This window comes from Macrobrachium rosenbergii, chromosome 4 (genome assembly GCF_040412425.1).
Source record: "Macrobrachium rosenbergii isolate ZJJX-2024 chromosome 4, ASM4041242v1, whole genome shotgun sequence".
NCBI lineage: Eukaryota > Metazoa > Arthropoda > Malacostraca > Decapoda > Palaemonidae > Macrobrachium > Macrobrachium rosenbergii.
In genome coordinates this window covers 53,155,654-53,168,136 of record NC_089744.1, presented here as the reverse complement: position 1 = coordinate 53,168,136, position 12,483 = coordinate 53,155,654, and the positions used below count along the sequence as shown (strand labels likewise).

Sequence of the window (12,483 nt, the reverse complement as noted above, 5' to 3'; positions counted from 1 at the left end):
CTTTGAATCAGGTCATTCTATATATATCATCGTTTGTTTTTTAAATGTTTACTGACCCTTTTCCTCATTTAGATTAATTTTATGCAGGCCCATTATTTTTTTAAGCGCCACACACACACACACACACACACACACACACACACACACACACACACACACACACACCTAAGATAAAAGGCCGACAGCGAGGTTAGTGTCAGTCTCCTTTTTTAAAGGTAGATGTGGTTCACATATGAGTATTTAGATGTAACGAGAGGATGTGTAATTCTTCCGTCTCATTGCAATTTGATTGAGTAAGAGTTTTGTAATTCAGCATTGACCAATATTATTTTGTAGAACACAGATTCTTAATAATTGAGTGTTTTTTCTGTGCATCAGTGTTTTTCGAAGAATTGGTGTCTACTTCGAATATTGTTGAGATTAATGTAGTTATCATTATTAGCTAACTTTGTATGTTTAGAAAGGTGATTTTGTTTTAAATTTTTCACCATGTCTGCAGACAAATATAGTGATGAAGCCATTTTGTATGAGACTGCTATAAGCGAAATTGGCCAACTTTTGAGTGAGGAAAACGTGCTGATCAATTGTCTAGCGCGGTAATCAAGTTCCACATGAGTCCCAGGCATCAGTAGGCGATATATCAAGAACTCAAAGTTTCTCACTCGCGTGAGACACGAAATCGTCCAACTCACTGACAGGCTAGCAGCACCCGCACCTGTTAATCCGACACCTGCGGTAACTACTACCCCTAGTAATCCACAACCTAAGTTGCCTCAATTTCGATACCTACCTGTGATGGGAAAATCGAGCGTTGGTATCCTTTTTGGACTGTTTTTAAAGCAGTTATTCATGATAGTCAGGACATGAATTATGTCATCAAGTTTACTATGCCGAATAGTTATCATTAGGGTAGAGCACGCGAAATCGTTGAGGGTTTAGCTATAACTCCTGCAAATTATACTGTGGCAACAAACTTGCTGGAAACTCGTTATTCCAATTTTGGGAAACTGGAACAAAACTTGAGGCATCGGCTGTTAAGTTTACCGTGCCATGAGCATAATGCAGAACAGTTGATGGATTTCCTTATTAAATAAAATAACATCGCTCAACAGTTAGAAGCTTTAATAGGTCGATAGAACAGAGATTCTAATGAGAAAGAAATTATCACCCGATGTTCATTAAAGAAAACATTGAGAGTTTTGTATCACAAATATGATACTTGTGACCTTAGTGTGGATTAACTGAGAAAGGGCATTGAGAAATTAATCGAAGTTCTAGATAGAAGTGATGTGCATGACCCTACGCCATCACCGTCTAACTGTTAAGTGTGGCAAAGATTGTAACAAAGGTTCGAAAAACGAGCGTTAGGTTAATTCGCCTAGTAGTGCTTTCAGAACTAATGTTAAAAATAATGGTAAGGAAAATCACGTTGTATTGTTGTTTTTGTCAAGGCGAACACAGTGGTAAAGTCTGTACGAAATTCACTCCTTTAGAGATTAGAAGAGCGCTTATCCACGAATTACAACTATGCTTTGGTTGTTAACAAAAGAGTCATCGTTCATTTGAATGTAGCAGTAAGACCCATTGTTTCAACTGTAATGGTAAACATCATACATTCTTATGTGCTAGACTATTGCCTAATTCTACTAAAATTAATGTAAATTCGTCTCAGAAACCTTCTAGAACTAAATCAGGTCAGAGTAAAGTTGATAGTAACCCTATAGAAACTGCCCAATCACAGACTAGCTCCAACACAAGTCAAAAGTCAGTTGCTATGAGTAATTCTCAGAATGTTAACAGTCGTAAAGTAGCTCTTAAAACTGCAGCATCTTCGACCGACAGCATTACCGACAGCTGCTCTTCGTTTGTCTAATGACGGGAATCAGATCCCAGTTACAGCCTTTTTAGACCGCGGATCCCAAAGAACGTTCATTCACCCAGATGTTGTTGAAAAATTGAACATAGTTCCAATAAGACAAGTGGAACTAACTTTAATTTCGTTTGGAGGTAACGTTGAGACCAAAATGTTTGATTTGGTAAGAGTAAAGGTTCGAGCAGGTATTAAACGTATCAAGTTAAATGCTGTTTTTTGTAATCATGTTAACACTTCCATACACACACCTGGTCTACAGAACGTTATCTGCGATTGCAAGAACGAGGTGTTAAACTGGCAGATAGTAATATTGAGTCAGATACCTTAAATGATATAGGTTTGATTATTGGTGCTGATTATTATAATATATTTGTGTATTGTCACGGGAAATACGATGATGTATGTTTGCTTGGTAGCCCCGCTGATGCTGTTATTTTTGGTCCTATTCCAAATTGGGCTTGTGATGTTATCAGTGACGATGAAAATGTAAGATCTGAAGTGAGTACACAAAGTATAGTTTGCTCGAGAATCACTACTTCTGTAAATCCTCTTGACGATGAAGATAGTTCTTGATTGTGGTCATTAGATACATCGTCATTTAAAAGGATGAGCAATCCTATAACGACCAAGCAGCGATCGAACATTTCAGTGAAACTATTGTGAAAACTGATAACTAATATACGATTGATTTTCCATTTAAGAGCGATGCCAGACTCCCTACGGGTTACAGAAAAGCCTTAGGTCAATTGTATTCACTAAAGAGAACCTTTTAAGTTTAAACCGGAAATTTTTTTATCAGCATCAGTCTATTTTAGATGGGTATGTCAAGTTAGGATTTATTGAGACGGTAAAGTTAGAAGATAACTCCATTGATCCAGTTGATGGCATTACTTATTATTTACCTCGCCATCCAGTTTTTAAGGAATCTGCTACGACTCCAAATAGGATAGTTTTCAATGCAAGTAGTAAGGAGTCACAACATGCTAAGTCTGTGAGAGAGGTGCGAAATAATGAGCAAGGAGACAAGTACTGCTGGTTTATTGATGATGTTGTTGTTGTTTCAGATTTAGCTGGTCTTGTGCCAGCACGGGCTCTTGCTCCTAGAGCAGCCCGTAACTCTATGTTGATGAGTCTGTGAGATGGGTAGGTTAGATGAAAACTTTATTATGATGCACGAAAGTGATTTTGGCGGGGATGATTTTGAAGTGAGAAGATTTAACAGGCAAGGTTGCAACCTCTTTGAACCCTAAGGACCCATCAGATGAGGACAAAAGTATGATAGCAGTGAGTGTTGGCTAGTGGGAGAGGCCAACAGATGGGGAAAAAGAAGAATTTGAGTACTAGGCACAGGTAGCTATAGTATGCTAGCTCATGATGATCTAAAGCCATATTCCTTGTCCGGTCCTAATTCTTGTGTGTTTTGTGCATTTGTTGGGTATTGATTGTGGTGGATAAAAGGTGATTTTGATAGGGAGAGAGTGAATTCTAAAGAGTCATGAGTTAGAGATGAGATGGAATGGTTTTTGATTTGTTGTCTGGTCTAAAGTAGGCGTGGGGTCTGTTGTGTCTGTTTTAAAAATTGGAAGGGAGAGCGGGTGGGTATAGGTAAGAATTCTTTAGAGTTACCGTGGTGGTGGGTAGGAGCATAGGAAGTCTGGAAATTCGTGAATGTTTGCCAGCATGTGCTTTGTGTTTATTGATGAAAGCGAGCTGCTTATAAAGCGGGACGTGGATGTCTGCGTAGTTCACAGAGACCGCTGGTACAAAGATTTACAGGTGACCTGAGGTCAAACTAATTTCGGATCACCTGAAGATTAGCGACCCCAACACACGCTGGGGTCGCTTTTCTTCAGGTGGAAAATATTGGGGTCGCTTTTCTTAAGGTGAGGAATTAACAAGGTAAAAAGCCAGTTTATAAGTGAGACTACCCAATAAAAGTGCTAACAAACTAATTTAGTTGTTTTTAAATAGACGGTACTTAAGACATATTCTTATTTTTCTTTCATGGCTAAGAAACAAAACTTTTTACTCTTTAACATACAACCAAGTGGTAAAGAAGCCCTCATGGACCGTGCAGTTTATGAACAAGTTGTGCAGCCACTTTTAACGGATAATCCTCTTCCTGCTATCAACTGGTTGAAGAGCAAGAATCTTTTGAGGAGAGAAATTAAGTGCATTCAGTGCCGAAATTCAATGAACTGGCCTAAACTATCTTCTATACAAGATAATTATGTGTGGAAATGCCAATTTAAAGAGTGCACTAAATTTAAAAGCAAAGTTTCTATTCGTAAGGACTCATTCTTTTCTAAATCTAAAATTCCACTGCAGAAGTGGATTCAGGCTATTTATTACTGGTGTAACAACATGAGTGAGACTACAGTGACTAATATTCTAAACATTTCAGAAAAAACCATGATTGATTTTTACAGTTTTTTTTAGAGAAATCTGCATGAAGTATTTTGAGGTAAACCCCGTTAGACTTGGTGGTAATGGCATAATTGTGCAAATTGACGAGTCTTGCTTTGCACGAAAAAACAAATATCACAGAGGACGTGCACCAAATCGGCCAATATGGGTATTTGGAATGGTCGACACTAGCATTAAGCCCGGTGTCGGATATATGGAGATCGTTGAAACACGTGATGCTGCAACTCTACTTCCAATCATAGAAAAAGTTGTACTGTCTGATTCAATAATATGCAGTGATGAATGGAAAGCTTATTCAAAAATTCAATCACATCTAAGATTTCAGCATCAGACCGTAAATCACTCCCGTAACTTTGTTGATCCAGAAACAGGAGTACACACACACACAGGCCATCGAAAGTTATTGGAACAAGCATAAATCAAGTATTAAGACAATGCGTGGATGCAAGAGAGAATTTTTAAATTCATATTTACAGCAATTTATGTGGTTTGAAAGACATGTTAATAGTAGGTTTGATTATTTTTGTACTGAAATTGCAAGACAATACGCTTTTAATTAACTATTGATTGTTTGTCTAAATTTGTTTTTAACAAATGTTTAATAAATTAGTTTTTAATGAATATATATCTATATTTTTTTCTCCTTTTTTCTATAATATTATGAGCTAAAGTGGGTCACCTGAAGATTGGAGACACTAACAAGCAGGGGTCGTTTATCTTCAGGTGGAAAATATTGGGGTCGCTTTTCTTCAGGTGGAAAATATTGGGGTCGATTTTCTTCAGGAGAGGTATTAGGGGTCGCTAATTTTCAGGTGATCCCTAATTTCTTACAAAAACAGGACAGGTTCATACAGAGAACATAGTTATCAATAATGTCTGACACATAACATAAATAACTTGTACATAAAACACGATTGTTTAGAAAGACAACATATAGCCTATACAGTTTACAATTATGATGATAAATATATATTCCGATCGACCTTAGGTCGATGTGAAGGCACCGCAGAAAACGGGATGTTCTCTACAGAGAACGCGTTGAGCGGGGACTTGTACCAGCGGTCTCTGTGAACTACGCAGACGTCCACATCCCGCTTTATAAGCAACTCGCTTTCATCAATAAACACAAAGCACATACTAGCAAACATTCACGAATTTGTAGGCTTCCTATGCTCCTACCCTCCACTACGGTAACTCTAAAGAATCCTTACCTTTACCCACCCGCTCTCCCTTCCAATTCTTAAAACAGACACAACAGACCCCACGCCTACTTTAAACCAGACAACAAATCAAAAACCATTCCATCTCATCTCTAACTGCTGACCCTTTAGAATTCACTCTCTCTCTCCTATCAAAATCACCTTTTATCCACCACAATCAACACCCAACAAATGATTGTTTACATGCCGGACCTAATCTGACGACGAAATTGACGTATATGCTGCTAGAATTTCATCAGAACAAATATGCTATAGTAGCTGACATAAGTAAAGCTTTCCTTAGAATAGGAATTAATGAAAATCACAGATTTCACAAGATTCTTATGGTTTGCTGATAGGATTTTAAGCATGTCAAGTCTTTTAAGATTTAAGGTTTTATTGTTTGGAGCAACATGTTCACCTTTTTTTTTTTTTGCCGAATCAGACTATACAACAACATTTGCAGAATCATTCAGATCCCATAGCCAATTCAGTTAAGAGATCCTTTTATGTGGATAATTTCAAAACTTTTGAGAAATGTGAAGATTTAGCAACCGAGAGTAATAAGGTAAACCAAATTATATTGGAAGCTAATATGCCCTTGGTAGAATGGGTTAGTAATCTGAGATCATTTAATGATAAGCATACAGTCCACTTAGTCCATCCAATTACTTTTTCGCCGCACTTGTCATTTAGAAATAGATATAAGGAGTGTGATGGTTGGGATGTGAAAAAATAAATTTCAGCTTATTATAAGAGGAAATTTGGTATTTTACTTTAAACCTCTATTGCATTTGGGACTTAATAAATGTAATCTTCTTGTAACGTATGCTTTGAATGTTTGTGACATTCTTTTCGTCCTACATTGCTCAGTTGAAAAATTGCAGTACTATTATGTGGTTGAAAACATTCCATTACATAACCAGTATTCAAGAAAGAGAGAGGAGTGAGGAATGAATGAAAAGACAGACGGGGAAGTGAGGTTTAAAGAATGAGGAAGACTCGGTGATAGGAGGGGTAAGTACCCCAAGAGTGCTTATCCGAATGAATTCATAAATCTTGACTGACTAAGCTTGGCTGCGTCCTAAAGTTCAAGATTAAAGTGTCTTCGAAATCTGTTTGGACATGGAATTTTGTGTAAAAAATTAGGGGAGGGTGTGAGAAACTCTGTTTCAGAGTACCATACCAATTAATCGATTGGTTTGAAAGATACTGGTAAGAAACAATGACTCAAACTTCCTGAAATACATAGTAGTCTCTTTCCCCGAAATAAAACACGAGGGCAGAACGAAACAGCAAGCTTTTTAGCCCAAGTTTTTTTAGCTGTTCCAATAACTTGAGTTATGTTGTGTGTGTGGATTTAGAAATGGTAGGGTAGATGACAGAAAAATCGTGCAAATGATGATACAAGCATCAAATTTGGCACAAGTGTCCTCCAAGGTATACTAATCAAATCTGCCTGATTGGCCAATTGAAAATCCAATATGGCGGCCATTTTCAAGATGGCCGCCAAAATAACTTTCACCAAGTAGATGTTTTGCTTAGAAATATTTGTAGTTGTCTGATTTGCATAATCTAAGTGTGGATTCCTATGTTTAGAAGCCTGCTGAACTATATTTTCCTGTTTAAAAAGCACTCTGAGACATACGAGTATTTCTCAAGATGACCACCAAGATGTTTGTCTTTCTTTACCTAAGTTTTGTCCCGGCTAGTACATTTTCAAAGTTATGCATACCGTGCTGCTGTTTCTCGATCTGCTACTGTTCACATATGCAGCTGCAGAGTGATGTGCAGGGAAGCTCTGCCTGAGAGCACTTGCATCTTCCTTTGCAAACCTTCTTACAGGAGCACTTTGTCAATTCTTGACAGCTTGCAATCGGTGGTAGTGTTGTCCAGTGTATCTGCCATGCTTCTCCTTTCTGTGTCCACCCCCATTCAGCTGGACTGCTCATGTGTGGATTACAGTGGGTTGCCTGGCCCCAGATAATCCCAGCCTGGTAGGCCACATGCTTTGCATGTTTTCTGATGGCTGCCTGTGTTTGTGGAATCGAGTTGTACAGCCTCTGCTTGCGGGCAAACAGATCTAGTCTTGCTTCGTCCACACCAGTGGCTGCGCTTGATCTGTCGTACATGAGGACAACGAATCTTTCCAGCCTCTGCATGTCAAGATCATGAATCAGTGTTGGATGCTGGCTGAGATTGATGAATGTTTCAGTAATATCATCAAATACATTCCAAGTCTGCCATGCAGATTTCTTTGCTTTCCCACGGAAGGCAGACACAATGTCACATCCATTGAATGCGTGAAAGTAGGGGATCCCTCTAGCTTTCTCAAGCCCAATTGTAGAAACTACCTCATGGACTGGAATCCATCACATATGGGCTCCTTGGCCAAAGGCAATCCACATTTCCCAAAGACCTAGTTTCTGGAAGGATGGCAGTACAGATATTGCTATGACTAGCACATCTGTGTCATTAGCCTTGATGATTATAGACTTGCTCCCATCAGTTGTTGCATCCCTAGCGTGAACAAATATTTGACTGTCAGCTTCTTCGTGACAACATGGGGACACAGCATCCAGAGACTTCACTGTGTTGCTAATGGCATCCTCTCCTTTTGTGACGATGACTGTGCTTGTCGTTTCTGCTTCACATCAGCCACATTCTCAGTGAGGAAGACTTCCTCCAACCAAGAATATTCTTTTTCAAATGTGACCTGATCAACTCTGGTGCTGGTAAGGATTGGCTTGCAACTGGAGGAGGATTGGGGTTTTTGGTGATGTATGCTGGTCGATTACTGGTGTGTGCTTCTGGAAGCTCTGGAACTTTTTTAACCTTCATTTTTGACTCTATCTAGTTTGAGTGGCTCACATTCATCACCAGGATTTCCTGTGTTTGGATGCTGGAAAATGGACACACTTGTACCGTGTAAAGATGTTTCAGCTGTGGTCGCAGTCAGATTATGATCTATGTTGTCAACTGCTCCAGTTGTGAACAAATTCTTTCTCAAGACTGGGGGACAGATTACTCCATCTTCCACATACTGTGCAACAACTGCTTCTCCTAACTGTGCTGAGATTTCTAGGACTCGGTCATATGATATGCTGAGCCCATTCTCATGGAGCATTTCAATTATTTCTCTCTTCCTCATCTTGGCAAACACATACAGGCCCATGTAGACTGCAAAATGTGGCTCCCAGTCCTTGGAATGCCTGTGGACATCCGTTCCTTCCTTGTATTTGGCGAAGAGTTGTGTTCGATCATGCATACAAACTGAAGCAGTGATGTTGGCACATCCTGTTCTGAAATTCGACTTCTGACAGAGCATGTTTTGTCTTATTATCCCAGCAGCTTTTGCTAGATGGATCGCTTCACCATAACGGGATGCTTCTGATAGGATTGGACCTACATCAGTTTCAACAGCCAACAGAACTTCTCGTCCTTGGCGATTAGCTTGCAGCTGTGGAATGTGCAAAAGCAGCTGATCCTTGAGTCGAGTAGGATGAACATCAGGCAAGTCAACACCAAGCTGTTCCAGCCTCTGCTTGTAAAGCTTGGTCAAATCAGCAAGCTTGAAAATCGATGGCCTCTCACTGGCATTTTTCATCTCGCAGATGTGGGTGACTAGTTCAGAGAAAGCAATTGGATATGCATCCTTCCAGTGTTTCTGTGCTCCGCACCTTTAGGTATGCCCGTTCTCAGTTATACAATGCCACCAAACAGCCAGGGTGATATTTCACTTCTTGGGCTACGACATCTCCTGCACTTAGTTTGGCGAGAAGTTTTGTATCACTGAGTGTTTTGGCACATTCATTTCTTCTAATATTCACTTGCATTGTCATTGCTTCTCTACGCTCCCCTCCTTCAGTTTTGCAGAAGAAGCATTCTTTTGTTTTAGTTTCTTGGAGCTTTCATGGAATCTTACTTCTACTGCCCTCATCACTAGTACCTACAGGACTTGCTCTTTTTTCAGCTCGGTGTAACTTTGTGTCTGTTGAACAGAAGCCTGCAACTCTCATGATATTGTACCTTATTTTTTCTCAACGTTTCCTCTATCCCGGAACCTTCGTCAAGTCTTGCAGGGTCTAGCTTGATTGGTAGCTCATTGAGTGAGTGAAACAGAGGAATATTCTTTGCCAGGTTCTTATATCCATCATCCCCTCTTCTGGCAGGATTGGCCTGGGGAGATTTTAGATCTTCTTTCTTAACCTCTTGACATAGGCAACACTTGGTCCAGTCTGTTTTCCATGATTGTCCAGTAGAGTTCGCATCCATGATTACGATGACGTTCAGGGTCGAGGTTTATCCTTTACCACCCTGTACATGTAATAGTATAATAGGCCTCTTATGTCCTGTAATATACAATAGGAGCTTTCCTGTATGGGATACAACTAGGTTCTTGTACTGTGCCATACACCTAGTCCGATCGTTCATCCAGTGTCATAAGTCCCGTGCGATCTGTACACCATCCAGATAACGAAGTTAAGTTAAGTATACCTTAAACGAAAACCCTGTTATCCTTGGTTCGGCTCTCCCACGCTGGCACGTCCTGTCCATTCAATTGCGGCTGCCTAACTGATTTGGGGTTGATTAGGCAGCATTTGGGATGCTAGCAGGTTGCTGCAGTATGATGCCAACATAAATTTCCTGCTTAGCTGACACTGAACCCATGATGAGTTTCACAGTAGTGATGTCACCAATGTGCCTTAGTAGTGCCCAACAATCACTCCTTTAATACAGTGTCTTAACCATGTTATAAACTAGAAAATGTACATCAGCAGGCTTAAAAACATAGGAATCCACACTTAGATCATGCCATTCGGACAACTACAAATATTTCTAAGCAAAACATCAACTTCAGGTGGTTATTTTGGCGGCCTTCTTGAAAAATGGCCGTCATTTTGGATTTTCAATTGGCCAATCTGGCAGATTTGATTAGTATCCCTTGGAGAACAATTGTGCCAAATTTGATGCTTGTATCATCATTTGCACGATTCTTCTAAAAAATTACTCTTATCTGCCCCACTAAAAAGGGGAATGCCATAATCCCTTTTAACTTTTACTTTTAATTCGTTGAAGTGGCATTGATTTTTTGTGTTGATTCATTTTGAGTAGTCCGTTTCATATTTTAATACAGCTGCCCATTCACTTTTACATTTTAGTTATTGATAATTAAGTAAAAAACTTTAGCTAGTGCTTTTCATTCACTCATCCCTCATTATCTCATCATCTCATTAATTCTGTGCTGTAATTTCTGTGAATAGTAAATGTAATTTGATCTGACTTACCATATCGTGATCATACTTTTGATTTAAACAACTATCTTATATGAAGCCGAGTGACACATTGAGTGTTTTACGATCTACAAATTAAATCGTGAATAATAATATGATTTATCGAGAGAGAGAGAGAGAGAAATGAGCACCGCTGTCATTGCATCTTGCAGCAATTTATGATCTAAGTCTATGCCTATAGTAGCCACCCAGAAATTGGAAGTATCCGGTTGTGGCATTGCTCATAAACAATAATTACTTGCGTGTCATTCTTTCAGGTAATTACTGAGTTGAGAGAGATCTTCCTGTAGCTGGAAACTGGAAAAGAGAATGGTGATGTTTTTATGTAAGGCATTTAAGATGTTGACTAATTAAAAACTTTAAAGTACAATTTTTGTATAGAGTAACATTTCACTTTGCAGGTGTTTCTCACTGTCCTTATTTAAGCATGTGTGGCTGCTTTTGAATGGGCTTGGGCCATGAACATTGGCAACCCGTGAATTGGAGCTCTCATGAACGCCACTGCATCTGGGTCTTCCCATCTATAGGCCTTGCCTTGTATACCAGCTCCAAAGCGTGCGCACACTAATTAAGTGGGAGCCAAGGGTTGGTATTTAAATACGCCATTAGCTACTATGAGCTACCCTGACAGCATTACCTGTTTGCAGTATATATTCCTGTCTTCCACTAATTTTGTTAAAAAACCTTGCTACTTCTTCACTTGGAGTTTGTAGTTCCCCTATGCAAATGTGTGTGTTTTTTTATCCATTCCCTGGGAACATTTGCCCTTAAATATATATTCCTGTTTTGTACCTTATATCCATATAATTTGCAGTGCATGTCTTAATTTTTCTTTTAAAGAACATTTTAGCCCCGCCATATTTAGTTTGGCTTTCAGCATTATTATTGCTTCTCTTGTATGTAATTTATCCATATTTCTTTTTACATTTCCTATTAATGAACCTCGGTGATCCCATTTTTTTATTTCCTTTTTGACCTTATAATTTTTATGCAATTTGATCTCTTCTATGTTAATTCAGTATTTCCTACATATATCTGCCAGTTTTTTCTCCTCGACAGTCTTTATAGGGTTTCCCTCTTTGACCTACTACGTCATTCACAAGCCTTTTCCCACCTGCTCTTTTTATTGTGGAACAGCAATATTTTTTTTTCTTCTCTTATTTTCTCACAGGCCATTTACCCATTTCAACTACGTTCATTAATATTTCCTACATCTGCCAGTTTTCTCTCCTCAGCAGTCTTTGTAGGGTTTCCTTATTTGACCTACTACAGTACGTCATTCAAAGCCTTTTCCCGCCTGCTCTTTTTGATGTGGAAAAGCATTATTTTTTTCTCTTATTTTCTCAACAGGCCAATTACCCATTTCAACTATTAGCCCTCAATATGGCAGTTGTTGGTTGTTCCGGCATTCCTTTCTTAATTCTCTATTGTATTCCCTCAAGTTCCTAAATATCACTTTCCCTTATTCTTCCCCGAGTTTCTTCATTGGTTAAGATAGTAGGAATGACCACAGTTCCATTTATTTTAATTATTTGCAGAGCCATATCTCTTAACATTACTACATACCCTGATTTCAAAATTTAATGAATCATAAATTTCATCTTTTCCTTCTCAGTGCTTATGGTAACTTTCCTCCGTGTACCCCAGGTGTTTACGACTTTCACTTGTTTTCTCTCTATTTCCCTATACC

At 39.0% G+C, this 12,483-nt stretch overlaps 1 protein-coding gene across 1 annotated transcript in view; it reads left to right on the top strand.

Moving 5' to 3' along the window:
• LOC136834666 (uncharacterized) overlaps positions 1–12,483 on the top strand; it is a 155,720-nt gene that overhangs the window by 1,613 nt on the left and 141,624 nt on the right. The window lies entirely within an intron of this gene.